The sequence below is a fragment of the Carlito syrichta genome, unplaced genomic scaffold (assembly GCF_000164805.1).
Source record: "Carlito syrichta isolate Samal-C Ts95f unplaced genomic scaffold, Tarsius_syrichta-2.0.1 Scaffold306591, whole genome shotgun sequence".
Lineage (NCBI taxonomy): Eukaryota > Metazoa > Chordata > Mammalia > Primates > Tarsiidae > Carlito > Carlito syrichta.
In genome coordinates this window covers 235,433-263,060 of record NW_007250687.1, presented here as the reverse complement: position 1 = coordinate 263,060, position 27,628 = coordinate 235,433, and the positions used below count along the sequence as shown (strand labels likewise).

At 46.7% G+C, this 27,628-nt stretch overlaps 1 protein-coding gene across 1 annotated transcript in view; it reads left to right on the top strand.

Annotated features, from left to right (window-relative positions):
• Positions 1 to 10,283: 10,283 nt before the first annotated feature.
• Positions 10,284 to 27,628, top strand: part of TNS3 (tensin 3) — a 245,918-nt gene continuing 228,573 nt past the window's right edge. Inside the window, exon 1 of the mRNA XM_008063105.2 lies at positions 10,284 to 10,392. The gene's annotated coding sequence lies outside the window, so the exon portion shown is untranslated. The remainder of the gene's footprint in view (positions 10,393 to 27,628) is intronic.

Below are 27,628 nucleotides of genomic sequence, written 5' to 3'. Positions count from 1 at the left end.
CGCTCGTGTGTCCGTATGTGCACTCTCGTGTGCGCGTGTGCCCTTGTCAGTGCGCCTACGTCGGTGTGTGCACGTCCACGCGTGTGTGCTGGCGAGCGCGCATCCGGGTGTGCACGCGTGGATGCGGTTGTGCGGCCAAGTGTGCCCGTGGGTGCGTGTGCGCGCGCAGGGCAAGGAGAGAGAGGGCCAGGGGGCTTTGCCTAGTGGGGGCGGCCCCTGAGTGGGCCCACGTGAAAGTGGGAGACAGTCTAGACTTAGCTCTTTCTAACCCATCTGCCTCTTAAACCGCTTCCTTGGATCCCTTCCCTGGAGTGGAAGTGGGACACTGGCCATTGCGCAGACCTGCTGCCCGCGCGTTTCTCGCAAAGGTAACCGGGCGTTTTGGCGCGGCACGGATGTGGGGAATATGTGGCAAGTAGGAAGACTACGGTCCCCAGGGACTGCTTGGGTTTCTGTCCCCTCTGTGGTCCACAGGACCGTCCTGCATGGTGTTTGAATTTGTAGAGCTGGGTGGCTCTCCGCTAGGCTCAGCCGCCTTTTTTCTAAGCCTCACGACCAGGCATTTATTGCATTTGTTTCCCTACAACTCTCCTGAGGTTCTGCGGGGTGAGAAGTTGTCAGAATGTCAGCTGGCGCTGCATTCCCGTGTAAAGTTTAGCGGCCGCAGGCAGTTGCTTGGAAGTGTGGGAACAACGTGTGTTGTGTGTGGAGAGTGTCTCTGCTGCCTAAGGTACCGGCCCCCTGTGGATGGGAAACATCTTCGAGGTCCGGAAGTGTTCCTGGCTGTTGAATTTCAGCGTGAAGTTGAGCTGGGATTGTGTTTTGACCAGAATCTGCCTCCCTAGAATGCCTCTGGTTTCCCAGGTGCCTAAATGCCCACTTAAACCCCCTTGCTATGGTGGAGCTGGATATTTCCTGTAAAGTAAACATAGCAGGGATTGTGCTGCAGTTGGAGCCTTGCACTTTTGTGTGTGTAACCATTTTGCCACTGCGACCTTTGGTTGGGCTCGGGGGCGGGAGGGGGGGCGGCGCCTAGGGCGAGGTCCCTGTGGTTTTGCCTTTCGGCAGAGTGGAGCATTCACGTGGAGCCTCCCTGCTCGATTTTGCAGAGATTTTTTTTCCCTTTCTCAAAAGAGACCTCACAATCACGACTAGCACTAATTACTGTGTCCCCCTCAGGGAGTCCTTGTGGAACTGTAGCCTGTTCTCTACCCGTTCCCAACGTTTTGCTCCTAACAATTAAGTGCAATTTAGATTCCTTAACTGAGCCTGCTAAATGCTTCAGCATTGCTGCCTCCTCTCGCCCTTTGGGAGGAATGAAAGCGCAGTATCAGGTGAAAACAAGGGCAGTCTAATCCCGTCTAGTCTCATTTCACAATAGAGATGTTATGTTCAGATGAAGCGTGAGCAGATGTTATTACACTATCTTAACTGAACGCCTCCCGAGCCCGCAGCCGAAATGGCTGTGACCTCACGACAGTGCATCTGCTGTTTCCTTTTTTGAGTCTTCTAACTGTGAACCAGTGGGCAAGAAAACTGAAGGAAACAGTGCCTCTTTCTCCCTGCTTGGAATAAAGGTATTTGTAAGGAATAAAAGATTGCAGTATCTTTCCTTGGCCCACAGACTATGGCCAATTCAGTGGGGCAACAAATATTGATTTAGGATGCGTGGTCCACTGTCTGCCAGGCGCCGGGTAGGGCCTGTGTCCTGCATCCAGGAAACTGCGATCTAACACAGGAGAGAAGGCATATACACAAATAACTGCAATATAAGAGAGGAGAAATATGTCCAGCTGGGGTGTTCTGGAGGAAGGCTGTGCTTGTCACATGTTTGAATGCCTTTGCCTGTGCCTCATTCATTGGCTGTGTGGTCTCTGTTTTGCAACTCACCATCCCCAAGTGCAGAAGTGATGATTACAGTAATGACACAGAAGCTCCCTGCTAATGTCATGAACTTCATAATTAGCTGCATTGTTATCCTTCTTTTGCAGGGCATTGAATACACAACCTCTGTTACCAAAAGTTTGCAATCTCCTTTGAAAAAACCAGACACAAACATAGGGACAAGTACATAATAACAGTGGCTTTAAATACATCCAGATCCTTGTAGTACAGTCTGCTGCTACACAGTCTCTCTATGAGTGGTGTTTCTCAGTCTTGGCTGCCGATTAGAATTTTGGTAATAAGGTGTGGAGTTGTGAGGGTAGGGGGTGGAAAACATTCTGTTTATTGTAGTTCCACCTCCCTGTAATCTGATATCTGGGCTGGAGCCTAGGCCAGGTGTTTTTTTTCTTTAAAAAAAAAAAAATGCTCTAGTGATTCCTATGAACTGATACATGGTATACCATTTGATCAGTTAACAATAACTCTGTTAGGAGCCAGGAGAATACCCTTTCTATTTAAGAGAAGATGTGAAATGCCCAGAGCCACAGAACTTGTATTGCAGGTGACAGTACCTATGTGAAGGCTTCTGCTTCCTTCAGGACACTTTTTCTTATTTGACAGTCTTGACCAGAATAGTAAAAAGACAAGACGATGCCTTGTCATTAAGTGACAGGACTGCTACAGGACTGCAGAAGAACTTGAAGTGGTCAGGGAGGACTTGGGAGAGAATAGGACTAGAAATGGTCACCACAGAAAAATACAAGTTATCAGCATTCCAGATAGCTTGAATAGCAGATGGCAATGGTCCTGAAGCATATTTTAGAGTTAGAGTGGCACGTTGGGATGGGACCTCTGCTGAATCCAATCCATTGGTAACAGCTCATGGAGTTCTCCACTCAGGAGTCTCAGGCTAACTGGGGACAATAGCCAAAACTGGCTAGTTATGTCTGCCATTGGCCACAAAGAGGTCTGTGTAGTGTGTGCTTTCCCTTTGAAAGAGAGAGTAATCAGATCTCAAGGGAGAACTATCTTTGTTAAAAATGAGAATTCAGTGTGTTCACTCAAAACGCTATATTCTTTGGTTTTATTGGACTCCCGAGAGCACATTTTAATTGACACTCAGTTTGTGTTTTCACACTGAAGCCAGATTTTCTAAATATGTTAGAAAATGTATCAAATTGCATACACAATTGTGTGTAGTTCTCACAGTTGTTTTGGCGATCCTAAGTGCCTTGAATTTATACTTGCATTTTAGCATCAGTTTGCAATTTTTTATCTTAAAAAAGCCTTCTGAGATTTTGATTGAGATCGTGTTGAATCTATAGATTATTTGGGAAGAATTACATCTGAATTATATTGAGTCTTGTGACCTATGAACACAATATATCTCTCCAAGTATTCAGGTCTTTTTTAGTTTCCTTCAGCAGTTTTGTAATTTTTAGTTTATATGTAGGTCTTTCACAGCTTTTGTCATGTTTATCTCAATGTATTTAAAATTTTAATGCCATTATAAGTGGTAACGTTTTTGAATTTCAATTTCTGAACATTCATTGCTAGTATATAGAAATGCAATGAGTTTTTTTTTTTTTTTTTTTTTGAGTGGAGGTCTCACTCTTGCCCAGGCTGGAGTGCAGGGGCCTGCACTCAACTTCCTGGGTTCAGGTGATCCTTCCACCTCAGCCTCTTGAGTAGCTGGGACTGCAGGCATGTGCCACCACACCTGGTTATTTTATTTTAGGAGAGACAAGGTCTTGCTATGTTACCCAGGCTGGTCTCAAACTCCTGACCTCAAGTGATCCTCCCACCTCAGCCTCCCAAAGTGCTGGGATTATAGGAGTGAGCCATTATGCCGGGCCCTGAGTTTGTATATTTTTCAACCTTGCTAAACTCACTTGTTAATTCTAGAAATATTTTGTAGATTTTATCAGATTTTTCTACATAGACCATCATGTCATCAGAGACAAAAAACAACTTTACTTCTTTTCAAACTGGATGCTTTTTATTTCCTTTTCTTGCTTGATTATACCAGTTAGAAACTTTATGGCCAGGTGCAGTGGCTCACACCTATAATCCCAGCACTTTGGGAGGCCGAAGTAAGAGGATTGCCTGAGCCCGTGGGTTTGAGACCAGCCTGGGCAACTTGGGGAGACCTCATCTCTACAATAAATCAAAAATTAGCCGGGTGTGGTGGTATATGCCTGTAGTTTCAGCTACTTGGAAGGCTGAGGCGGAAGGATTGCCGGAGCCCAGCAGATCTAGGCTGCGATGGCTGTGAGCATGCCACTGCACTCCAGCCTGGGTGACAGAGTGAGACTCTGACTCAAAAACAAAAAAACAAAAACAAAAACCCCAAACTCTAGAATAGTGTTAAATGGAAGTGTTGATTACATATATCTTTGTCTTATTCCAGAGCTTAAAAGGAAAGCATTCAGTGTTTTATTATTAAATATAATGTTTGCTGCAGGTTTTACATAAAAATGTTTTATCAAGTTATGAAAATTCCTTTGTATCCCTGTGTGACTAAGAGTTTTTATCCGGAAATGAAGGTTGGATTTTGTCAGTGGTTTTTTTTGTTGAGAAAGCTATGCGGTTTTCTTTTTTAGTTTATTGATTGATTTTTGAATGGTAAATCAACCTTGTATTACGAGCTTAAACCCAACTTGTTATGATGTGTCATTCCACGGGTTATTTAGAAGTTTGTTATTTAGTTTCCAAATATTTGGGAATTTTCCAGAGATCTTTCTTTTTCTGAATTCAAATTTAACCCCATTGTGGTCAGAGAACATTTTTAGTATGACTTGAATATGTTATTTAGTTAGGTTTGTTTTATTTCCCAGAATATGATCTACCTTGGTAAAGACTCCATATATACTTGAAAAGATGTGTGTTCCGTTGCTGTTGAATCAAGTATTCAATAAATGTCAGTTAGGTAAAGCTGTTTGATAATGTTGTTCAGATCTTCTGTGTCTTTGCTTATTTTCTGATTACTTGTTCTACTGATGATTGAGAGAGTGTATTCGTTTTTAGGGCAGCCATAACAAAATACCACAGACAGTATGGCTTAAACAACTGAAATTTATTGTCTTGCAGTTCTGGCAGTTGGAAGTTCAGGGTCAAGGTATCAGCAGGGTTGTTCTGTTCTCTCCTGGGGTTTCTCTCCTTGCCTGGCAAATGACTCTCTACTTTCTCCTTTGTCCTCAAATGGTCTTTCCTCTGTGTGGGTGCATCCTTGGTATCTCTTCCTTTTCTCATAAGGACATCAGTCATGTAGGATTAGGGCCCCATGCTTAGGACCTCATTCAACCTTAATTAGCTCTTTAAAGGTCCTATATCCAAATAAATTCACATTGGAGGTTAGGAATCTTGAAGGGGTACAGTTTAGTTCATCACAATAGCAAGAACCTGGAAACAACCATGCTGCCCATCAAAAGAGGACTGGATTAAAAAATGTGGTACATATACACGATGGAATACTACGCAGCCATAAAAAAAAAACAAAACAAAATCATGAATTTCACAGCAACCTGGATGGAACTAGAGTCTATAATACTGAGTGACCTCTCACAGAAACAAAGATCCGAGTATCACATGTTCTCACTCATATAATGGACCTTGAACATCCAATGACGGTACTGGGAAACTATGGGGGGGGATGGGATTAACAGTAGCAAATCTGTCTGGGGATTGGAAAACACTTCTTATCAACAGGGTGCCTGATAATATGAATGAATGAATGAAACGTAACTGTACACCTAACCCTTAACTGTACCCCACAAAACCATAATAAAAAATATTGATTAATTTAAAAAAAAAGAAGAAGAGGAAAAGAATAAAGTTAACAGTAAAAAAAAAAAAAAGAGTAATGAAATTTCTTACTATGTTTATGCATTAGTCTGTTTCTCTTTGCAGTTCTATCAGTCTTGTTATTAGGTGCTTATATGTTTAAGATTGTTATCACTTCTTAATTGATCAGTCTTTTTATCACTAAAAATGAGACTATCTATAGACTCAGCAGTGTTCTTTGATCTGAAGCCTAAACTGTCTGATATAGATACTCTAACTTTTCTTTGATTAATGCCAGCATAGTTTAGTGTTTCTAGCCTTTGCCCTTTATTAAAAACATGTCATGTGACAATTCTTTTATATTGGGCCACTGTTTTTACTTGCATTATTTTTTAAAAAGTGAGAAGTCTGCTGTTAACCCTAATGATGAGTCTTCTGCCTGTAATGTGTCTTTTTTTTCCCCTGGCTGTTTTTAAGATTTTTCTCTTTTTTACTGGCTTTAAGCAATTTGAGTAGAGTGAGATTTGGTGTGGTTTCTGTCATATTTCTTGTGCCAGAGATTCATTGAGTTTCCTGGATATGTGGGTTTCCAGTTTTCCTGTTATTCTGAAAAAGTTTTAGCAATTATTTCTTAAAGTCTCCGTCTTTCCTTGCTTTTCCTCTCCTTCCGCTTCTCCATTATGTGTGTGTCACCTTGTTTAGAGTTCTCCTGCCTCTTACTGATGCTGTTTATTTATTTAGGTTTTCTCTTCTCTCTGCTTTATTCTCGGATGTTTGTATTGTGTTATCTTCAAGTTCATTCATCTCTTCTTCTGCAGTGTCTAATCTGCTAGTCATCTCTCCAGCGTATTTTTTTGCTGCGTATTTTTACATTTTCTTCTTCGTCTGTTTGATTTGGGTCTCTTTTTAGCTTCCAGGTCTCTACTTTTCAAAATATGGAGTAGTTATAATAATCCTCATAATATCTTTGTCCGCTAATTCTAAAATCTCTGTTAGTCCTGGGTCAGTTTCAGTTGATTGTGTTTTCTCATTAGAGGTTTTGTTTTCTTGTCTCTTTGAGTGCCTGATAATTTTTAGTTATTGAGAATTTTACCTTGGTGGATGCTGGTTATTTTTATATTCCCACAGGTAATCTTGAGTTTTGTTCTAGGACACAGTTAAGTTACTTGATAACAGTTTGATTCTTTTGTGATAGTGATTTTCAGATTGAGTGAATAGGACAGGAACAGTGTTCAGTCTAAAGCTAAATCCTTCCCCCCAGTAAGGTAAGACCCTTCTGTGCTTTCTATGAAATACTCTGATTTTGAGGTTTCTTGGTTTGGCTATGAGAACAAGCACTATTTCCAGCTCTGTGTGAAGTTGGGCACTGTTTCTCTAATCCTGTCTTGGTGCCCTTTTTCTAGCCTTTATACACATACATGGCAAGCACACACACATGCTTACGCTCATCGGTACACAGCTTGAGAGAGACCTTCTGCAGGCAGAGCTTTATTTTTATTATCATTGTTTTCAAGAGACAGAGTCTTGCTCTGTTGCTTAGGCTGGAGTATAGTGGTGTGATCATGGCTCACTGCAGCCCTGAACTCCTGGGCTTAAGTGATCCTCCTGCCTCAGCCTCCAGAGTAGTTAGGACTACAGGTGTACATCACTACACCTGGCTAATTTTTTGATTTTTTGTAGAGATGGGGTTTTACTGTGTTACCTAGGTTAGTCTCAAACTCCTGACCTCAAATGATCCTTCCATCCACCCTGGCTTCTCAGAGTGCTGGGTGTACAGGCGTGAGCCAACGCACGCAGCCTACAAGCAGATCTTAACCATTCCATACAGTTCTCCGCTCTGTGGTACTGTCTGGAAAACCCTTGCTGCCTTCTTCTTTCTGGATTCTTTTTTTTTTTTTGAGTTGGAGTTTTATTCCTGGAGTGCAGTGGCATGCTCCTGGCCACCGCAGCCTCTACCTGCTGGGCTCCGGCGATCCTTCTGCCTCAGTCTTCCAAGTAGCCAGAACTACAGGCGCGCGCTACCACGCCCAGCTAGTTTTTGATTTACTGTAGAAATGAGGTCTCATCAAGTTGCTCAGGCTGGTCTTGAACCTGTGGGCTCAGGCAGTCCCCTTGTCTCTGCCTTCCAAAGTGCTTGGATTACAGGCTGAGCCACCGAGCCCGGCCTCTTCCTGGACTTAACTCCTTCCTCTTAACACAGGCAGTACACTGGGCTCAGCCAGGGTTCTCTCTTCCTTCTCTATAACCTGGAAACTCACTCAGTATAATAACCTGGGGGCAATCTCTATTAGTTCACCTCTTTTTTTTTCTTGTCTCTAAGTATCACTATTCTTCGTGTCCTGATGTGTCTTGAAAGCTGTTGTTTTCACATATGTACATTTTTTTGGGTTATTTCAGATGCGAGGATAAATCCAGTCCTTGGTACTGCTCTGAATCAGAAGTGGAAGTTGATTTTTTTTTTTAAGAAACAACCATGCTATCTCATTATATTTGTTTTACCATGTCTTTAAAACTCTGTTCCCAGCATCTTGCCAGGGTTGTCTCTTTAATTAAAAAAATATGTTAGCTGGGCTCGGTGGCTCAGCCAGTAATCCCGTGCTTTGGGAAGCTGAGGTGAGTGGATTGCCTGAGCTCGCGGGTTCGAGACCGCCTGGGCAGCTTGGCGAGACCTCATCTCTACAATAAAAATCAAAAAATTAGCCGGGCATGGTAGCGTGCGCCTGTAGTTCCAGCTACTTGGAAGGCTGAGGCAGAAGGATCGCCGGAGCCCAGCACGTTGAGGCTGCGGTGGCTGGGAGCAGCCACTGCACTCCAGTCTGGGCGACAGAGTGAGACTCCAACTCAAAAAAAAAAATGTTTTTATTTTTCCTATAGGTCTTTAGATAGTAAAATGTAAAAATCTTAAGTGTACAACTTAATGACTTTAAATATATGTAGTCCTGTGTAACCACAACGCAGAGTGTGAAGTCAAACACTTGCTTTGTCCAGAACGGTTCCCCATACCCTTTGCAATCACTGCATGTGCCCCAGAGATAACCATTATTACTTCTATCAATATTAACATAGCCTAGTTTGGCTGTTCGTGAATATTCTGTAAGTAGAATCTCTCATCGCATGCTCCTGTGTCTGACTTCCTTCCATCAGTGTGATGCTTTTAGTGGCCATCTGTGTGGCTGTGTGTGTTAGTAGTCTTTGCTCATGTGTTCCTGAACAGAATTTCATTGTAAGAAGATACTATACTTATTTTTGTTCATTCTCCTCATGATGGACATTTGGGTTATTTCTTTTGGGAATGTTAAATAAGGCTGCTGTGACCATTGTTGCACCAGTCTTTTATGGATGTGGATATTTGTTTCTTTTGAGTGTACGTGGGAGTGGAATTGCTGTGTCAAAAGATAGGCATATGTTTGAGTTTACAAAGAAATTGTCAAAAGGCGTCCAAAAGAGTTGTACCATTTGGCCTACACTCTCAATACCATGTCATCTTCTTGGTAAATTTTAATTATTCTGGTGGGTCATGACCTCAGTACATGCATATAGATATTAGGTACTGATGGAATACACGGTCATATATCAGAAAATAGCTGTCATGATTGGTATTTGATATCTTTTTTGTTTTTTGGGGTTTTCTTTTAGTCGGAGTCTCATTCTGTCGCCCAGGCTGGAGTGCAATGGCACGCTCATGACCACCACAGCATCGACCCGCTGGGTTCTGGTGGGTCCTTCGCCTCAACCTTCCAAGTAGCTGAAACTACAGGCGCGTGCTACCACACCTGGATAATTTTTTATTTATTGCAGAGACGAAGTTTCGCCAAGTTGCTCAGGCTGGTCTTGAACCCGTGGGCTCAGGCAATCCACTCACCTCGGCCTCCCAAAGTGCTGGGATTACAGGCTGAGCCATTGAAGCCGGCCTGGTATTTGATTTCTAAAAGCAAATTGAATTCTTATAGGGTTATCAGCTATAGCTGTAAGCTTGACTCTACAAACTTGAATGTGGTAGATGAGTGGTTAATTTCTTCCTAGTACCAATGCTCATAACTTGTTTAAGGAGGAACTACATGTGGATCATAGGCTGGACAGTACTGACTGTCTCTCTGGAGGATTGCTCAGAGAGGCTCAGGAACTAAATTCTGGGACACCTTTGAACCAGTAAAGCCAGTCAACTTTCTCTGAACATAATGGCGCTCTTTTGCCAATCATTTCTTCTAGGCGAAAAAGGATCAAGACTCTGGAAGTGTATGTGCAGTAGTTTGTCCTACTGTATGGAAGCAAGTGGTTGTATGCTTCAAGTCTGCAAGGGAGAGCATTGTCACCTAGCAGTGTTGATAGGTGTGCTCCTGAGGCACTCCATGGCCGGGTTGACAAGTTGGGGAAGAGCGAACACCCATCAAGGACTTTGGTGGATTTGTTGAGAATGCTGATAGGGCCCTCGTGCTTGCCCTGGGAATTTCAGCATCACGAGGATAGATTCTTGTTCTCTGTTTCCGTGGTCCAGTTCCTGTTTTAGTTTTTACAAACCCCAATAGATTTTTTTTTGTCTCCCAAAAGGGAAAATGAAAAAGAAACAAGCTGTGAATTGAAGCACTGACAATTTCTTCCTTCACTTTTTTCAGCCAGAAGAATTAACTTCGAATCTGCACAGTTTTAAGAACAAGGCCTTTAAAAAATCCAAAGTCTGTGGAGTCTGCAAACAAATTATCGACGGTCAAGGTATCTCATGCCGAGGTAAGTCCATGTTTATAATTCTCTTGCTGATTAATCCGAAGCAAAACAAACAAAAAGAAAACATTTCCCCCCCCCCCCGGGAGTTTCCAAAACTCAAATCATGGAATTCCCCTGCTTACCCTGTATTTATCCCCTACCCTCACTTAGAAAAAACCAACTGTATTTACACAGATATGTGCTCACAAACACATTTTTTTCCCAGAAAGAGCGAAGCTACCCTGATGGGGAAAGAGGCAGCAATTAGTAATTCACGGTTTATCCTGTGGTCTCTTCTATAGTGTAACACAGTTTATTCCATTTGACTTCCAAGTCCCTTACCAACATTTGCAAATGAAACGTTTCTGTCTCTAGAATTAGGGTGCATTTTGGTATGGCCTCTTTCAGATCCTGTCATTAAACACAGTCATCAGCTTGGCTACTCGATGCTTATATTGTAACGAAACTTGCTAATTCTTTTGCGGCTGCATGTTAATAAATCTGCGTTAGACGTGTCTGCAACATCCCTTGTTTCCCTTGAACACTAGAATCAAGGCAGGGGTAGTGCTGGGCGGGCCATGGGGTATACCACACACCGGGGGACTGTTGAGGGACTGGGCGCTTAGAGGGTTCTGGGGCTGCTGTTTGGTACTGTTCCAACATAGGATTTGGATTTCCTCTGTGGAAAATTCACAGAGTCTTGGTCTGTGGGCTTCTGGTGGTGTTGGGACTTCCCCTTGGCTCCTTCCTCCCTGCAGACCCCCAGCAGGTGGTCCCTGATGACTGTTTTGGAGGAGGGTGGCTGTGATGGAAGGATGCGCAACAGTCAAGCCTTAATGCATTGAGGATGTAACCGGGCACCTTGACCTGTCTCTTGGGATTCTTTAGGGGGTGTCTTCTCCTCTGACATGGCCCCTTGGGCAGTTCGTGCTGAAGAATGTGCTTGGTAAGAAGTGGGCACACCATTCATAGGCTGCCTGTCCCTCCCTGCTCTGATTTCCTGTGACTCCCCTGCCTCAGGCCCATGGGACATCCACCTCTCTACCTGACCCCCTGTGTCATTTTTGAGTTGGTGCCCTTGAGGCCTTTGCCTGGCCACCAGTGCTCTTGACCTCTCCACCTTCTGCCGGGACACAGCCAGGGTGGTGGCATCTGAGGCACCTCCTCCCTTACACAGTATGAGTTTAGTCTTCAGGAACTGAGAAGGCCCCAAGGTTGTGTTTCTTGAACATTGCTCAGCCACCTCTCCTCTGTCCCAGTGAACTCATGAGCATGTGTAGAGCTCAGAGGAGGTAGCTACCCTGCTGTGCTCCTCGGGTGAGCTGGCCAGGTGCATCTCTGCATCCCCTGGGCATGGCTGTCTGTCCTGGTGACTGGGTGGGAGCAGTAATTGACTGTGAGGTTAACTTTTTCCTCTGTGGCACCGTGTGGGTGGTGCAGGCCCTCCCTGCATGGGCAGAGTCCTGGGTGTGGGCACCCATAGGAACCAGGCTAAGGAGTAGCTGACCTGTTACCACCCCTAGGCCTAAAGGGAAGAGGGAGGGAGCTGGGGTGATGGGTCTGAGGAGGACAAGGACTTCTAGCTGGCCAGCAGAGGTGACTTTGCGAGGAAGGTGACCTCATTGTCCTCTGTTTCTGTGACCTCCCCTGAGACTACCCCATGGATAAATCCAACCAGAAGCCAGAGGCCTTGGAGCCATCTGAGGGATTAATTGGATCTGCTTCCAGGGTGGACAGCAGGGCCCACGATCTACTCTGAGCAAGCTGGTGTGATGTCATGGGAGTCAAAAATTTTTAAGCCAGTATTTACAAATGGTGCTGCCCTGGATGACATCTCTGTTACCTATGAGAACTGTGGCCCATCCCTGAGTCATTCACCTGCACAGCTTGTCCAGTTCAGGCGGGAAGTGTCAGCAGCAGCGTCGTGACCCTTTCCGTTTGTAGCCTGCAGACCTGAGGTGATAAGAAATAGCACCGACGCCCTTGGACTGTCATCTTCTTCAGGCTATCCCCAAGATGTCTGTGGGCCAAGACAACAGCTTCTCTGTGTCTCACTTTGTGGAGTCAGACAGGAGTCCTGGACCCCTCCGGGAACACAGCCAGGATGGGGGACCTGAGAAGTCTCTCCAGTTTTCAATCCCATTTTCATAGAGGTGTGTATATGTTAAAGTCTTGGCCTTAAGTATGACTCGCAAGTGTGAAAAGAAGGACAGGGAAGGTCACGGTTGAATGTGGAGTCACGGAGCCAGTGCAGTCCAGAGAGCCCTGGTCCTGTGCCCACTGAGATGCTGGGCCGGTAGGGAGAGCTGTGTGGCACCAACAGGGGCACCGTGTGTTTGTTCTCAGCTTCCCCACCCTGCAACGATGTCTCAGGTAAAAGCTTACATCCGAGGCTTCCCTGAGAACCAGTGCCTCTGTGTCATGTGCTATGTGGGGACAAGTCTGATTTAGGAGTAAAGACGGCCAGCCAGAGCTAGGCTTGTGTCCTGGCCCTGACCCTTCAAGGGTACAGCCTCCTACTCTGAGTCTGAGACGTGGGGTGTAATGGTGTTTCCCCGAGGACTGTTGTGAGGGCAGCACACAGCCAGCTCTGTGTGCCTTAGCCTTGTTGTTGGTATGTGGGGTGTGTCCCCCGAATGCCCCCACAAACAGGCCATGGGCGATTCCACATGGCCAGCACCATAGGTGTCTTGGGCCCAGGGGATCTTGGTCTAGCAGCTTTTTTCCCAAGACATCCAACACTCTCCTGGGTTTCACCATACTGCTTACCCTGCTTGAAGATTAATGTCTCCTTCTCTTTATATAAATGAGGACTGGGTTTACTGAGGAACCGTCTCATATATCCTTTTTCTCCCCTTGAGTTGGAGTCTCACTCTGTTGTCAAGTTGGAGTGCAGTGGCACAGTCATGAACACCACAATTTTGAATTGTTGGATTCAGGCAATCCTTCTGCCTCAGCCTTCTAAGTAGCTGGAACCACAGGTGTGTGCCACCATGCCTGGCTAACTTTTTTGATTCTTGGTAGAGATGAGGTCTGGCCAAGTCCCCCAGGCTGGTCTCGAACTCCTGAGCTCAAGCATTCCTCTCGCCTCTGCCTCCCAAAGTGCTGGGATTACAGGCATGAACCACCACGCCCAGCTCATATATCCTTTTTAGTACTTTAATATTCTGCAGTTACCACCTAAAAGTAGTATTTATTTTTATTTTATTTTGGTTTTGTTTTGTTTTTTTTTGAGTTGGAGTCTCACTCTGTCACCCAGACTGGAGTGCAGTGGCCACTCCCGGCCACCACAGCCTCAACCTGCTGGGCTCTGGCGATCCTTCCACCTCAACCTTCCAAGTAGCTGAAACTACAGGTGCACGCTACCACGCCCGGCTCATTTTGATTTATTGTAGAGATGAGGTCTCGCCAAGTGACCCAGGTGAGTCTCGAACCCATGGGCTCGGGCAATCCACTCACGTCAGCCTCCCAAAGGCGTGGGATTACAGGCTGAGCCACCGAGCCCTGCTAAAAGTAGTATTTTCCTTTTTTTTTTTTTTGAGTCAGAGTTTCACTCTGTCACCCAGCCTCAACCTGCTGGGCTCAAGTGATCCTTCCGCTTAAGCCTTCCAAGTAGCTGGAACAACAGGCGTACGCCACAACATCCAGCTAATTCTTTTGATTTATTGTAGAGATGAAGTCTTATTATGTTGCCCAGGCTGGTCTTGAACCTGTAGACTCAGGCAATCCTCTTGGTTCTGCCTCCCAAAGTGCTGGAATTACAGACTTAAGCCACCGTGCCTGGCTATTATTTATTATTTTAAAAGTAAATGGAACCAATGAAATAGACCAGTTCGAAGAAAGCCCTGCCCCTGGCTTCCGGGCTCTGAAATGTGTGTTGCATCTTGGACAGCAGGGAGCTGGTCTGTCTTCTGTAGCAGGAGTATGTTCATTGTCTTGGTGCCTTCCTGTGGTGGGGGCTTGTGTCTCTCCCTCCTCTGTTCTGACAGACTCACAGAGGCCAGAAAGGGATCCAGATTGATCCTCTGGTTCCAGATGAACTCTGTTTTGTGGTATTTGAAATGTGTGACATGTGAAATGTTAGGGAGGGCCGAGGGGGACTGTCAGAGTGGTGTAGGTGTGTATGTGGTTGTGTGTGCTTGTGTGCCTGCATGTGAGTGTGTGTGTGCATTAGTGTGTGAGGGTACACATATGTGTGGCTGTGTATGTGTGTGTGGTGCATGCATGCATATGTTTATACATGTGAGTGCATGAGGGTGCATGCATGTGTGATCGTGTGATTGCATGTGTGTGCATGTGTATATGTGTGTGTCTGAGTGGATTCATTTGCCTGAGCACACAGATATTCCTCGTTGTGAAGGTACACATGAGAGCATCCATCCTGTTCAGGGTACTTTGTAGAGTTTGACTGCTCTGTGGTGTTCACTATCTTATCTTGAGAGAGAGAGAGAGAGAGAAAGTCTGTGTGCCCATGGGAGCTGCTTTTGTTCTTGAAAGAGAAAAGAGGGCACAGATAGTGTTCTGCGTGAACAACGTGTTCAACAGGCTTATCTTGCGGTATGTCACCTCGTGATTAGGGAAGAGGCAGTAAGACATGCTTGTTCCAGATAACAGTTTTAATTACGCACTCATCTGGCACCATCCAGTCACTCACAAGAATGAGACATAGTGTGATGGCCCCGTGGTCCATTGTTCGGTGTGCGTAGGTATCCACACCTTTCCACCTCCTCTCTGAACTCTCTGGCATTCTGCTTTGGTGTGTCAGTGAGCTCCCAGGAGGGCCATCCCCTGGATTCAAAGCCCACCTTGGCCTGGGGGACCTCTCATGTACTCAACACAGATAGGCAGCGGGACTGCAAGCGGCTGTCTTTTTTTTTTTTTTTTTTTTGAGTTGGAGCCTCACTCTTGTCGTCCAGGCTGGAGTATAGTGACATGCTCATGGCCACTTCAGCCTCGACTTGCTGGGCTCAGGTGATCTTTCCGCTTCGGCCTTCCAAGCAGCTGGAACTACAGACGCACGCCACCACGCCTGGCTACAAGCGGCTGTCTTCATGTGGCATTATAGCCTGTCCTGTTTGGTTGATGTACCTTTATTACAAGAAACCCAGTGTAGCTCTGGTTTACCTCCCAGGCAGAGTAAATTCTAGACCTGTGGAGGTTACTTTTTGGATCCATGTACTTCTTCTCTTGAAGGAAAGCGTTAATTAATAGGTGTCCCCTTAGATGACCTTCCCCTCTCCTCTGGGGTCTGGCTCATCCCTCTCTTTCTCCTCCATCCCCCACAGCTCATGTTGCCCAGTGGGGTCATGTTGTTGCCACCACGACCTGTGTCGACTGGTTCCCGTCCACAGGAAGCAAGGGCGCAGGCGTTGTGGGCCCTGAGGCCCCTGCTCCCTGTGTGTCCCATCCTGCAGCTCTGGGCCTCTCAGCTGGGATGGCCTGGTTAAGGGGGCACATTGGCAGTAGAAAGAGATCAGGCCACGGGCTCAAGTCTTGGCTGTACTGCTCATACCCTGGACCACTCTGGACATCAGGCTTCTATGTGGACCTGTTTTCTCAACCATAAAATAGGCATGAAGTTGCTGACTCCTTGGCACAGAGTCGGGAACCAGGGGAGGGTGAACATGCAAGGACCAGGTTGGGGGCCAGCAAGACTGCTGACTCCGTGTTGGTGAGCAGTGTACAAGCCCCATCAGACGGTGCTAGTTTGGGTTGTCTCCATGCAAAGAGTAGCCCTGAGCTGAATTCTAGAGGGTGGTGTGTAAGAGTCCTGGCCCCTTCTGTCATGCTCTCCTTTCCAGCCTGCATGTGTGTGTTTTCCTTGTTCTCCTCATATCTGCCTCATAAGGTGAAGCTCTTTCACTTAAAGCCCTCCGGGCTGGTAGACTTCAGTGTGAACTGTCCCATGGGCCCTGGGTCCATTCTTTGTGGCCGGGTGGTGGCAAGTGTATTCTTGAAGCACGTGGCTGCATTTTGCTGAGGGAACTGGAAGAGGCTGAGAACGTGGCAGGCTCCAGAAGCAGTGTGGCCAGTGAGTTCTCAGCAAGAGCCTCATTATCAGGAGAAAGAGCCAGGAGCAGAACCCTGGGAAGGAGGACTTTGCGTTCTGGAGGAGGGAGAATTGCTGCCTTTCAGGGAGGCGTGCAGACTCGGGTTCCCGAGGAGGGATCCCCACGCTTGGAGGTCAGTGGAGGAGTTGGGGAGGAAGCAGCAATGGTGGGCACTGTGGGAGGTGCAGACATTCTGATTTGGGGAGAAGAGAGGCCTACCTCGTTTCCGGTGCAGGCTGGTTTTCTGATGAGGTGGGTGTTGTGCCCCTGGGCGACGTGCGCTCTGAGGGGCTGAGAAGTTTTCCTGGCTCCCCATATTGGAGAAATGTGGGCTGTCTTCTTCCTGTGGGGTAGTTTTGTAGAACTGCCCCCTGTGGTGGAATGTAAACTCATGCTGTGAGAGTACTTAGTGAATAGCATATGATAAGGTCTGGATGTCTGTGTCCCCTCAAGATTCATATGTTGAGGTTCAAACCCCTGAGGTGATGGTATTTGGAGGTGGGTCCTTTAGAGGGTAATTGGTTCATGAGGGTGGAGCCTTCATGAACGGGATTAGTGTCCGTATAGAAGGGACTCGAGAGAGCTCCCTCACCCCCTTCTGCTACGTGAGGACACAGGGACAAGTGTCATCTATGAACTGGGAAGTGGCCCTCACTAGACGCCAGATCTGCTGGTGGCTTGATCTTGGCCTTCCAGCCTCCAGAACTGTGAGAAATAAATGCCTACTGTTCGTAAGCCACCCAGTGTCTGATGCTTTTTTATGGTAGCCCAGACTGACTGAGGCATCATGTTTATGCATGTCACTGTTGTAGTTATGCTAATAAACAATAGATGCTTTTAAAAAATGAACAAAAGTCTATGTTTCAGGAGTGTTTTAGAAACGCTCTTTCTCATTGTCTTATCCAAGTAAGATCATGTGTGTGCTAGAGCCTGTGAAGATGTTCCAGGAAGATCCCCAACCTGCCTCCCAGAGTAGCAGCGGTCTGTTGAGAGCAATGCAGCCCGTGGACAGGTTGAGAGCAATGCAGCCCGTGGACAGGAAGCATCAAGGTGGAGGCTGAGGGGGCTGAGACAAGCCACTAGCATGAGAGCTGTGGGGCCGGGAGGCAGTGTGGCTGCCAGGCAGGCTGGGTGGTGTGGGTGGGACTGTATATGCGCAGAGGCTTGTGGCTCAAAGGCAGGGTCTGAAATGAGTTAGGAAGACACACAAGAGTCCTGGCTATGCATGGACACAAGAGGAAATGTCACGAGGGACACATCGGATTTCTTAAGGATGCTGCAGCACAAAGGCTTTGGTTTTCTTTTCTTTTTTATTATAAAGATGTGGTGTACAATTCAGGGTTAGGTATATAAACATTAATTATGCAGGTACTTTTGTTGATGAGATATGCTCCTCCCTCCCCTAGCACTTTCCCAACTTAATGCAAGTTGCTCAAGGATGCGGCAGCACAAAGGCTTTGGTTTTCTTTTCTTTTTTATTATAAAGATGTGGTGTACAATTCAGGGTTAGGTATGTAAACATTGATTATGCAGGTACCCTTGTTGATGAGATATGCCCCTCCCTCCCCTAGCACTTTCCCAACTTAATGCAAGTAGCGAACTAAGGTCCTACTTGCCTCTGAAGAAGTGGGGGAATCCGGCATCGCCACCTCTGCCTTGAAGCAGGCAGCCATCTCATCCTTGCTGACACCTGGGACCCAGATCCACTCATCAGCTCCCAGCCAAGCTTCAGCCCCCCAGCACTGCCTGCTGTTCTGCTCTTGCTGGCTGCCTTCCTGGAGACAGGCCCCTGTCTCCATCGCCTGGCCTGGAGAGGGACCTTCCATCCCTCCTCCTAACTCGATTTTTTTGGATTGGACCCTTTACCTCCATAGGCTAGAATGTCTTCGAGGACCACATTCCTGTTTGCCCCACCCTCTTCTCTACTGTTTGTGCTAACTGCTCTGGGAAACTGTGAACCATCCAGCAGGATGGATCTGCCCTGCCTCCTTCCTGGTGGCCTTTTTGAGGCTGTGCCCTCCCTGTGTGGTCGACTCCCTGAGGTGCTCTAAGTGGCCAGCTCTGCAGGGCTCATTCTTGGCCTTTTGCTGGACTGTGCTTCCTAGGCCAGTTCCTGTCCTCTAGATTTCAGTTAGATGCCAGGTCCTCAGGAAGGTGTGTTGCTGCCTGGCCATCGGGTCTCCCAGCACCTGCCCTTGTCCCTCCAGGACTGTTGACAGGAGTGAGTAGCTTCCCATCTGGACACTTGCTAGAGGGTAGTGGTTCCCTGCCCCTAGCTGAAACCCAGGAAGCATGAGGGGCTGGGCTCTGTTTTGTTGAATGGCGCTCCTGGCACAGGGCAGACATCTCTGTCCTCGAGCATTGTGCTTGTCCTACAGCACTTCCATTCACCAGCAGGCATTTACCGAGGCATTTACTGAGCGAGTGTGTTACAATGCCTGTGGTGACCACAGCCCTGCAGGACTCAGCCTGGTGGGGAGGAGTAGGAAGTGTGCACAGGATCTGGCGTGATGAGTGCTTTCACAGACGTATTTACAGGCACCTGGGGAGCACAGAGGAGGGATCCTTAATTCTGGGAGGAGGTGTGGCAGGGAACTCGGACCTTGTCAGAAGAGCAAAGAGCTCACTGTGTTCTGATTACTTGTTTACAGATCTTTCTGCTCCCCTGGGCTGATTGCTCCCGTCATGCTGTCTGCTCTCTCTTGGGTGTCCCAAATCTCAGCAACGGGCCTAGAACACAGTAGATGCACAGGGATTGTGAGTTGTGTGGAAATCCTGATGGAATTGTGCAGGTACACACATGGCTTGTCGATCCATTCTTCTCTGGTGCATCCATGTGCAATAGCTCAGTTGTTACTTCCAGACTTCTTTCCAGAACAATTAGAGCTGGGAAGTCTCCCTCCTGAGGTCAGCCCCAGCCCTACCCCTGTACTGACTCCTTCCCTGGCACTAAGCTCAGCCCTCCCATCAGACTTGCCCCATCCTGAACGGAGATAACATGGCAGAATCTTCCAGAAGCCCAAGAAGTGGGAGAAGGTGCTCAGGCCAAATTCCCAGACTTGCCCCATCTGGTTGATGGTGGTTATCCAGTGGAAAGCGGCTCTTTCCTTTCTCTAAATTCTGTTGTCGGTGCCAATACACTGTCTTTCTCAGCCGCCTCCACTCAGACTCTAATCGTGGATTTTAACTGAAATTCTTCCTGTTTTCTGAATCTGTGGCTGGAGAAACAGCTTGGACCCCTCCCAGATGTTTCTCAAAGGTCTGGGTTGTCAGAATTTGAGGTTTCTGCATGCCAGGGATGTCTGGGTTGTGTTAGTCGATTTTGCTGGCTGATTTTGATTTTGTAAATTGTGTCGAGTCGTGGAGCCAAGCTTAAATCCAGGTTTTTGTTATGCAGTAACCATGATCTTGAGATTTTTCAAATTGTGGAGTTGTTTCTGACAATTTTATGCAGATGAATGGAATGTTGCTCTCTGGATGCTTCTGGTCGCCTGGCCCACTGCAGTGGGGGACGACTAAGTGGCAGCTTCTGACTCCGTGTCCTTGCAGCCAGAGCAGGGACAGTGCTGTGCTTTGCCAAGCCCACATGGTCCTCATCAGTTGCGGGACATTGGCTGACCCCAAGTGCTGCTGAGGAATATGACGAGCTCCATTCCAGAGAATGGGGTGGGGACCTGGCCCAGGCAGAGAGTGACAGGCCGGCTTCCCGTCATCCTCACCCCTTCTCCGGTTGGCTCACTGTGGCCAGTGTGGGTCAGGTGCCGACTGTGAGGTGCTGGACACTCACACATAGATAGACACCTGCCACCAGGCCCATGGGTCAACCAGGGATGGAGAAGTTGTGGACAGTCATGGCCACATGGGAGGGAAGACTGGGGCTCTCAAGAGGGTGGCCGTCGACTCCTCCCTGGTTGTCTGGTGTTTAGATGGTCACAAGTCCCACTGCTGAGCACAGCCAACCCGGGGGTCTACACACACAAAGTGGGGTGAGGGGATTGCTCTCCTCCAAACAAGTATTTGCAGGAGATAAGTGCTAATAGAGTTTCCTGGATTAGACTTGAGGTGTTTTTGAGGGAATGGTACCTTCTTTCTTCCCTTTCACTCTGTAGTATTCCATAATCTTATACCTTCGAATGTCCAATGTAGACATGGAAAGGCTCTCATTTGTACCCATACCCCTGGAATGAGGGATATTTTGGCCAGGAATCAGGTTGAAGTTAGGGATGGGAGCTGACTCCATGAGACGGAGCAGCAGGGAGGACCTCAGAAGGCCTCACTGTCTCTGGGCTCTATTCTCCAGACTGTGAAGTGGGCGGTGAAGCCCAACTGGCCCTGCTCACGGGCTGTTGTGGGGAAAATGTGAGTCAGGGGATATAAAAGTACTCTGTCTACTCTTCAATGCTGTGTAAACATTAGTCAGTGCTACAGCTGATCCAGTGACCTGTTTGTGAAGATTAAAGCTATCTTTATTTATTTATTTGGTTATTTTGGAGAGTTTCAAAGGTAAAGCCTGTGGTCTCCAGAGTTGGGCAGATGCGAGTTCAAATCTCAGCTCTATTGCAGGTCTCTCTGTGCCTCAGTTTCCTTGCCCACAGCATGAAGACAATAACGGAAGTGCATTAAGTGGTTGTTGTGAGGCTCTCATTCGTTCATTAACACTTAGAACCATGTTGACGTGATATGAATTCCCCAAGGGGACCAGCCTAGGCAATCCCCCAAGGGGACCAGCCTAGGCCTAGTGAGACCCCATCTCTACAAAAAATGAAAACAGTAATAGTTGGACATGGTGGTGTGCACCTGTAGTCCCAGCTACTTGGAAGGCTGAAGCAGGAGGATGGCTTAAGTCGAGGAGGTTGAGGGTGCTGCATTCCAGCTGAACAACAGAGTAAGGCCTTGACTTGAAGGAAGGAAGGAAGGATGGAAGGACGGACCCTTCAAGGGGATTAACAATTATTTTTTGATAAAAGAAAAGCACTCAGTGGAAAAACTAGAAAGAGAGGAAGGGAGAAATTCAATATCTAGGGATAAAAATTCAAGTGTTTTAGGGGTGTCTTTTTGAAGTTTGGCTTAGCACTCTTGGGCAGATTGAGCGTGAGGTGACTATCTGTGACAAGGGTGAGCATGCAGATAGATAGGAGCGTAGAGGTGGCTGCCCTGTGACGTCGGGTGGGGGTGCCATCATGCCGCCTGTGCTGGGCAGGGACACACGTGGGGCTGATGGGGTGCTGTTGTGAAATATCTTGCGCCTTATCCCCCATCCCTGAGCACATGTTCAACAGCGCCTAGTTTGGGAGAGTCAACTTCTTTCCTGGAAGGCATCTCACTGAGGAAATGATGCAGTGAGGGTGCAGGGTGGCCACAGCCAAGAGTCTTGGGGTCTCCACAATCTTGAATTGACCCACCACAAAGCACTCTGGGAGCAGAGGTGTTTGTGAGTTAGTGATATTGTGTGAGTGATTGTTGCTTGATCGTCTTTGGTTAATGCCCTCCACGGCTTGTCCCATATCCCTTTTTGGGTGCTGGCCTACCCAAAGCTGCATGATCTGGTCTCCGGTCATTTTCTCACTGGGTTGCTGCCATTTTTTTTTTTTTTTGTCCCTTCAGACCTTTCCTGACCTCCATATGGAATGTGAGTCCCATCCCCTGCCTCTACCTTGGGGCTCCTATTCTACCTTCCTGGCTTTAATTTCCCATAGCGCAAGTCATCCTGACTGTCTCTACATTTCATGTTGATTTCCCTTTCCTCTCACATTGCAGTAGACATTCGTGAACACTTTTATTTGTTCCCAGTTGTATCGAGTTCCAGATTAGTCCCTCCCCTGTTGTGGGTGCCCAGAACATATTTATAGAATTAAGGAATGTTTCAGTCATAGGTATTGATGAGTACCTGTGGAGTTAATGAGGGAATGAAAGGCAGAAAATGCTCAGCATGGTGTGTTTTAACTTTTGGTTAGCTTCAAGCCTTGTTGGAGAGGGTGAAGATTCCCTGCAGGTGAACCCCTTCCCCGTTGCAAGCACCTACCCCCATCAAGCCAGGCTCACCTAGAGGGAGTGTTCTTGCCCTATGAATGGATTTCACTGCTGAAGATTCTTTTTTGAGTTGGAGTCTCACTCTGTCACCCAGGCTGTAGTGCAGTGGCATGCTTACCGCCACTACAGCCTCGTCCTGCTGGGCTCAGGCTATCCTTCCGCCTCAGCCTTCCAAGTAGCTGGAACTACAGGTACACATTACCAAGCTCCAGCTTATTTTTTTATTTTGATTTATTGTAGACACAGGGTCTCACCAAGTTTCTCAGACTGTTCTTGAACCCCTGACTGAGCTGCAGTCCTCTCACCTCGGTCTCCCAAAGTGCTGGGATTACAGGCTCATTCTTGACGTTCAAGTCCCCAATTTTTACATTTTTATCTGTTTCAATGCAAATTTCTTATGTAAATAAATTAGAATAAAACATTTTAGAAACTGTTGGGTTAACATATAAAGGTTCCCTTAGTCCTCTTTTTGGAACTTTACATAGGGAAAGAAAAGGTAGAAATGGGCCGGGTGTAGTGGCTCAAGCCTGTCATCCCAGCACTTTGGGAGGCCAAGGTGAGGGAATTGCCTAAGCTCACGGATTCAAGAACAGCCTGGGCAACTTGGCGAGACCTCATCTCTACAATAAATCAAAAATTAGCCGGGCGTGGTAGCGCACACCTGTAGTTCCAGCTACTTGGAAGGCTGAGGCGGAAGGATCGCTGGAGCCCAGCAGGTCAATGCTGGGGTGGCCGTGAGCATGCCACTGCACTCCAGCCCAGGCAAGAGTGAGACGCCAACTCAAAAAAAAAAAAAGAAGAGAAAAGAAAAAGAACGGGTGGAAATGATCTTGATGATCGTGAGCAGTGGAGTTACGTGTCTGGTTGTGGCTTTCCTGTTCTTAAACTCACTGTTATGCTCACACCATCAATGAGGACTCTGTGCTAGCCTGTGTGCACTGCCTGTCACTGAGTCCCCTTGGGTGGTTTAGCATGATCTCGTTGCCACTGCTATCCTTTTGTAAACCCAGACTGGTCATATATCAGGTAAGACAGAGGACCCCACCAGGACAGGTGAATCTTGGTATTCTGGCATTGAGTTGGGCGAGTCTGCAGAGTTGTAAGTTCTGGGGGACCTGGTCCCTCAAAGAAGGTGGATCCAGGGAGGACCCAGGGTCAGACCAAGCAGCAATGTTCCCTTTGGGAGAGGTGATTTTTCGGGGTCTAGAAGAAGAGACTAGCATGGAGCAGAAAGGCATAGCATAGAGAAATGCTGCAACTTTCCTACAGCTGTAAGAAAGAGCCCAAGGGAGAGAAGAGATGAGAATGGAAGCTAAAATGAGATCAGAGGGAAAGTGGAATGGAGGGAGTTTTGGAAGACAAACTTATTAATGGATTATTCCATTCCGTTAAACCTACATTATTAAACACCTGCTAGGAGAGAAGGAAGATAATGTTGTGTCTTGTCTTTGAATCCATCACAGTCTGCAGTATGCTAAGTGGTTATGCTTAAAGGCTTGGAGACAGAAGGCAGGTCGGTAGGTATGTGTTTTTTAGCACTCGCCTTGTGCTAGCTGCTGTATTTGGATTCTAGGACATGGTAGTGATTAAAACCAACAAGGCTGCAGTGGGACGTGGCCGAGCAGCAAATGCAGGCATCGGGCAAGCCCTGTCTGGTGTCCTTATGCTGTGGGTATTAGTCACTCCCCTTTTGTCCCACAGAGCCCATTACTGGGACACAAAGAGGCTGGTGACTTGAGGGAGAAGCGGAGGGTAACTCACAGGGGCTCACTTATAACTTGGTCAATATGTATAGAGTGTTGTATAAAAGATTGTGACAACTCTGTAAGACAGCAGTCTGGATTCCCAAGGCTCGTGGAGACATTTTGAAGAATAGCAGTTCCAAGACAACGTGTAAAAATGTTGGGTGTTTCCTAGCCAGACAGCTCTGGGCTATCACTGTTGTAGCTGGAGCTGGGATTCTTCGCCATGACTCTGGAAACTCTGGCTGACAAGGGCACTGACTTGCGGCTATAGACCCTCAGTGGTGGAGCTGGGTGTTCAGGCAAAGCCAGGAGAGGTAGCTCACCCCACGCCCGCTCAGATGTCCCCAGCCAAGTGGGGCTGGAGGGGGACAGGCTAAGCTGGGCTCGGAAGGGACAGGCCAAGCGGGTCTGTGAGGGAACAAGCTCCTCATGGAGAAGTCCTTTGTGGGGCTCCCAGCATTGGCCATCATCGCCTTTCACTTGAGATTTCGCAGCTTTCATTTGTGCAAGTTGATGGATGACCAGTGGTGTCTCCTTTTTATGATATTTTTTGTTCATCTGGTGATTACATGAGGCTGAACATCTAAAAGATATAGAGAAGCTGTCTGTATCCTGTCTGTATATTTAGCAAACTAGCCTTTTAGATCCTTGGCCTATTTAAAAATTAGATTTTTTTCTTTTTCATTTCTAAGAAGTTATGAATACGAAGATTTTTTCATCTATTTTATTAGGCAGAACTTTTGCCAACTTTTGATTTTTTTTTTTTAACCTCGGGAAAGGATAGTTTCTTACCTTTTAACTTTATATGAGGCAAACGTGCCAGTCAGTTGCTTGTCTAAATTTGTTTGTGGTCTATTTGTCATGTAAGGTTCTTTTTTTTTTTGAGTTGGAGTCTCACTCTGTCGCCCAGGCTGGAGTGCAGTGGCATACTCACGGTCACCCCAGTGTCTACCTGCTGGGCTCCGGCGATCCTTCCACCTCAGCCTTCCAAGTAACTGGAACTACAGGTGTGTGCTATCACACCCGGCTAATTTTTTATTTTTTATTGTAGAGATGAGATCTCACCAAGTTGCCCAGATTGGCATGGAACCTGCGGGCTCACGTAATCCACTCGCCTCGGTCTCCCAAAGTGCTGGGATTACAGGCTGAGCCACTGAGCTTGGCCTCATGCAAGGTTTTAAAGTTTGGTTTGTTCAGATCTATCAATGTTTTCTTTTAGTTCATGTTCTTGTTCCTTGTTTTAGAGTGCCTGCGTCCTTCCAGATCACACAGATGTTCTCTGATATTTTATTCTAGTATTCATTTCTGCTTTTCTAATTCTGATCTAATTCCATGGTTGATACATCTGGAATTGATGCTATTTATGTTACTATTATTCGCTTTTCAGGGAGTACCGAGTTAATGGGGGACCCTTCCTTTCTGAGTTGTGACCACATCTCTCTCTCATGCACGTTCTCGCATATGGATGAGCCCACTGCATGTGTCTGTCTTTAACGAGGTTTATTTCATGCTGTTCTTAGTGCTTTCTACCTCTTAGCCTTGCCTATTGAAAGCATTGTCACATATTAAATATTCAGAGATCATGATTTTTTCCATGGTTACCTGTTATTTTATTTTAGATACATAGTTCTTTATGTTTATTGCTTAGGTAGACTTTTTTTTCATGGCAGAAAGGAATCTTGGATGTCGCTCTGTTCTACTCCTAATTACAGAAGGAGAAATGTGTGTCAGGCAGACATGATTGTCTGGTCTGTATCTTTGGTGAGGCACCAGGGTGGGCATCAGCCTTCAGCTTCTCAGGTCCTGAGCAGCCGCTTCTGGCCCTGGTGTGGCTCTTGGTGATGTTTGCTTTCTTGCTTAGCACACATAGAGCCCTAGTTTTGTACCTGGCACAACAGTGCCTTTGCAATACCTGCTCACCGGGTATTATAGTCCTGCTCTGTTAGGTGTGCTCTGTCCACATCTGGCCAGGCTCGTCCTCCTCCCCCTTCCTGGAATCACATGCCACCACTTACCACTCACCCAGAGCAGGTGGCTTCCTCTCTGTGTTTCACTTTGCTGTTTGTGCAAAGGAGTGAAAATGTGCCTCTCCTCCTGGTCACTGTGGGAGCAGGTGGGACAAGGTGTGTCACGTGTGGGATTGTATGAACGGTTCCATGGCATCCAGAGTCATAGGGCTGTGTGGACTGGGGACTCTTGGTCAGCAAGGTGTGTGTATTCACCAGCACGGGAAGTGTAGAGGCCGGCAGGTTCCGGGCAGGGTTCCTGGGCCTGGCTCTGCCACCCCAGTTCTCCGGGTTCCTCCTCATGGGCTCCAACTCTGCACTCCTTCCAGAGCAGGAGGCCTTTTCCTTCTGTGTCTTTCACAGGCCAGGAGCCCCTGGAGAAATCACTTACCTTTCTGTGGGTTAGAACTGGGCCCCTCCCTTTCTAAGAGCCTCGGGCAGAGAGAGTACATGGGGTCGCCTTTGTTGATGGCTGATGTGAGCCAGCCACCCTCACACTGTGGGTCTCAGGACACCAGTGCTAAGCTCTCAGAGGGTCCTGACAAGCTCCCGTGGGTGTGGTTTATATTCATGACTGTATACCATGCTAGAAATGGAAACTGATGAGGAGTTAAGATAGTTAAGTCACTTAAAAGTAACAGTAATGAATACATTGCATGTTAATATAAATAATATTTTTAATGAAAATGGCTATTTTTCAAAATGAAAAAAGGGAGAAGAGTGGCATTGATTTTGTTTGTTTGTTTTTGTGATTTGGCTATGCAGCCTTTGAGAGGCTTAATCCTCCTGCCTGTTTCTTTTCATCTTCCTTTTATTTCCAGTTTGTAGAGATGTGGTCTTGCTGTGTTGCTCAGGCTGGTCTGGAACTGCTAGGCTCAAGCAATCCTCCCAGCTCGGCCTCCCAGAGTGCTAGTATTTCAGGTGTGAGCCACCGCGCCCAGTCCCTCTTGCCCACTTTCTCATTCAGTCTTTCTTATGTATTGTTTGGTTTCAAGTATTTGAAGAAAATCCAGCTCAATACAGCTATGTAGTTGGAAAGGAAGGATTTTAATAGCCTTTTAAGCTTATTGTGAATATTCTGTTTTGATTCTACATCAAAACTCATGTGATAGGTTCTCAGAGTTTAGTTTCACTGTGGAATCTGAAACTGTATCAGTTAGGTTTTTCCTACCCTGTCCTGTTAAAATCCATTGGACTGTTTTGTGCTTTGAAAGTATCTTTTACCCAGCATGGAATATCATGCACCAGCCATTTGGAAATTGTTGGTTCACTGACTTGCAGATCTTTCAGATGTTGACACATTTGTTATACAATCTCAAGAGAACCCCTACATTTGTTAATATCACTGTTGTTTTTTTCTTTTAGGCAGGGACTTGCTCTGTGATCTAAGCTGGAATGCAGAGGCACTGCACCTTCTAACTCCTGGGCT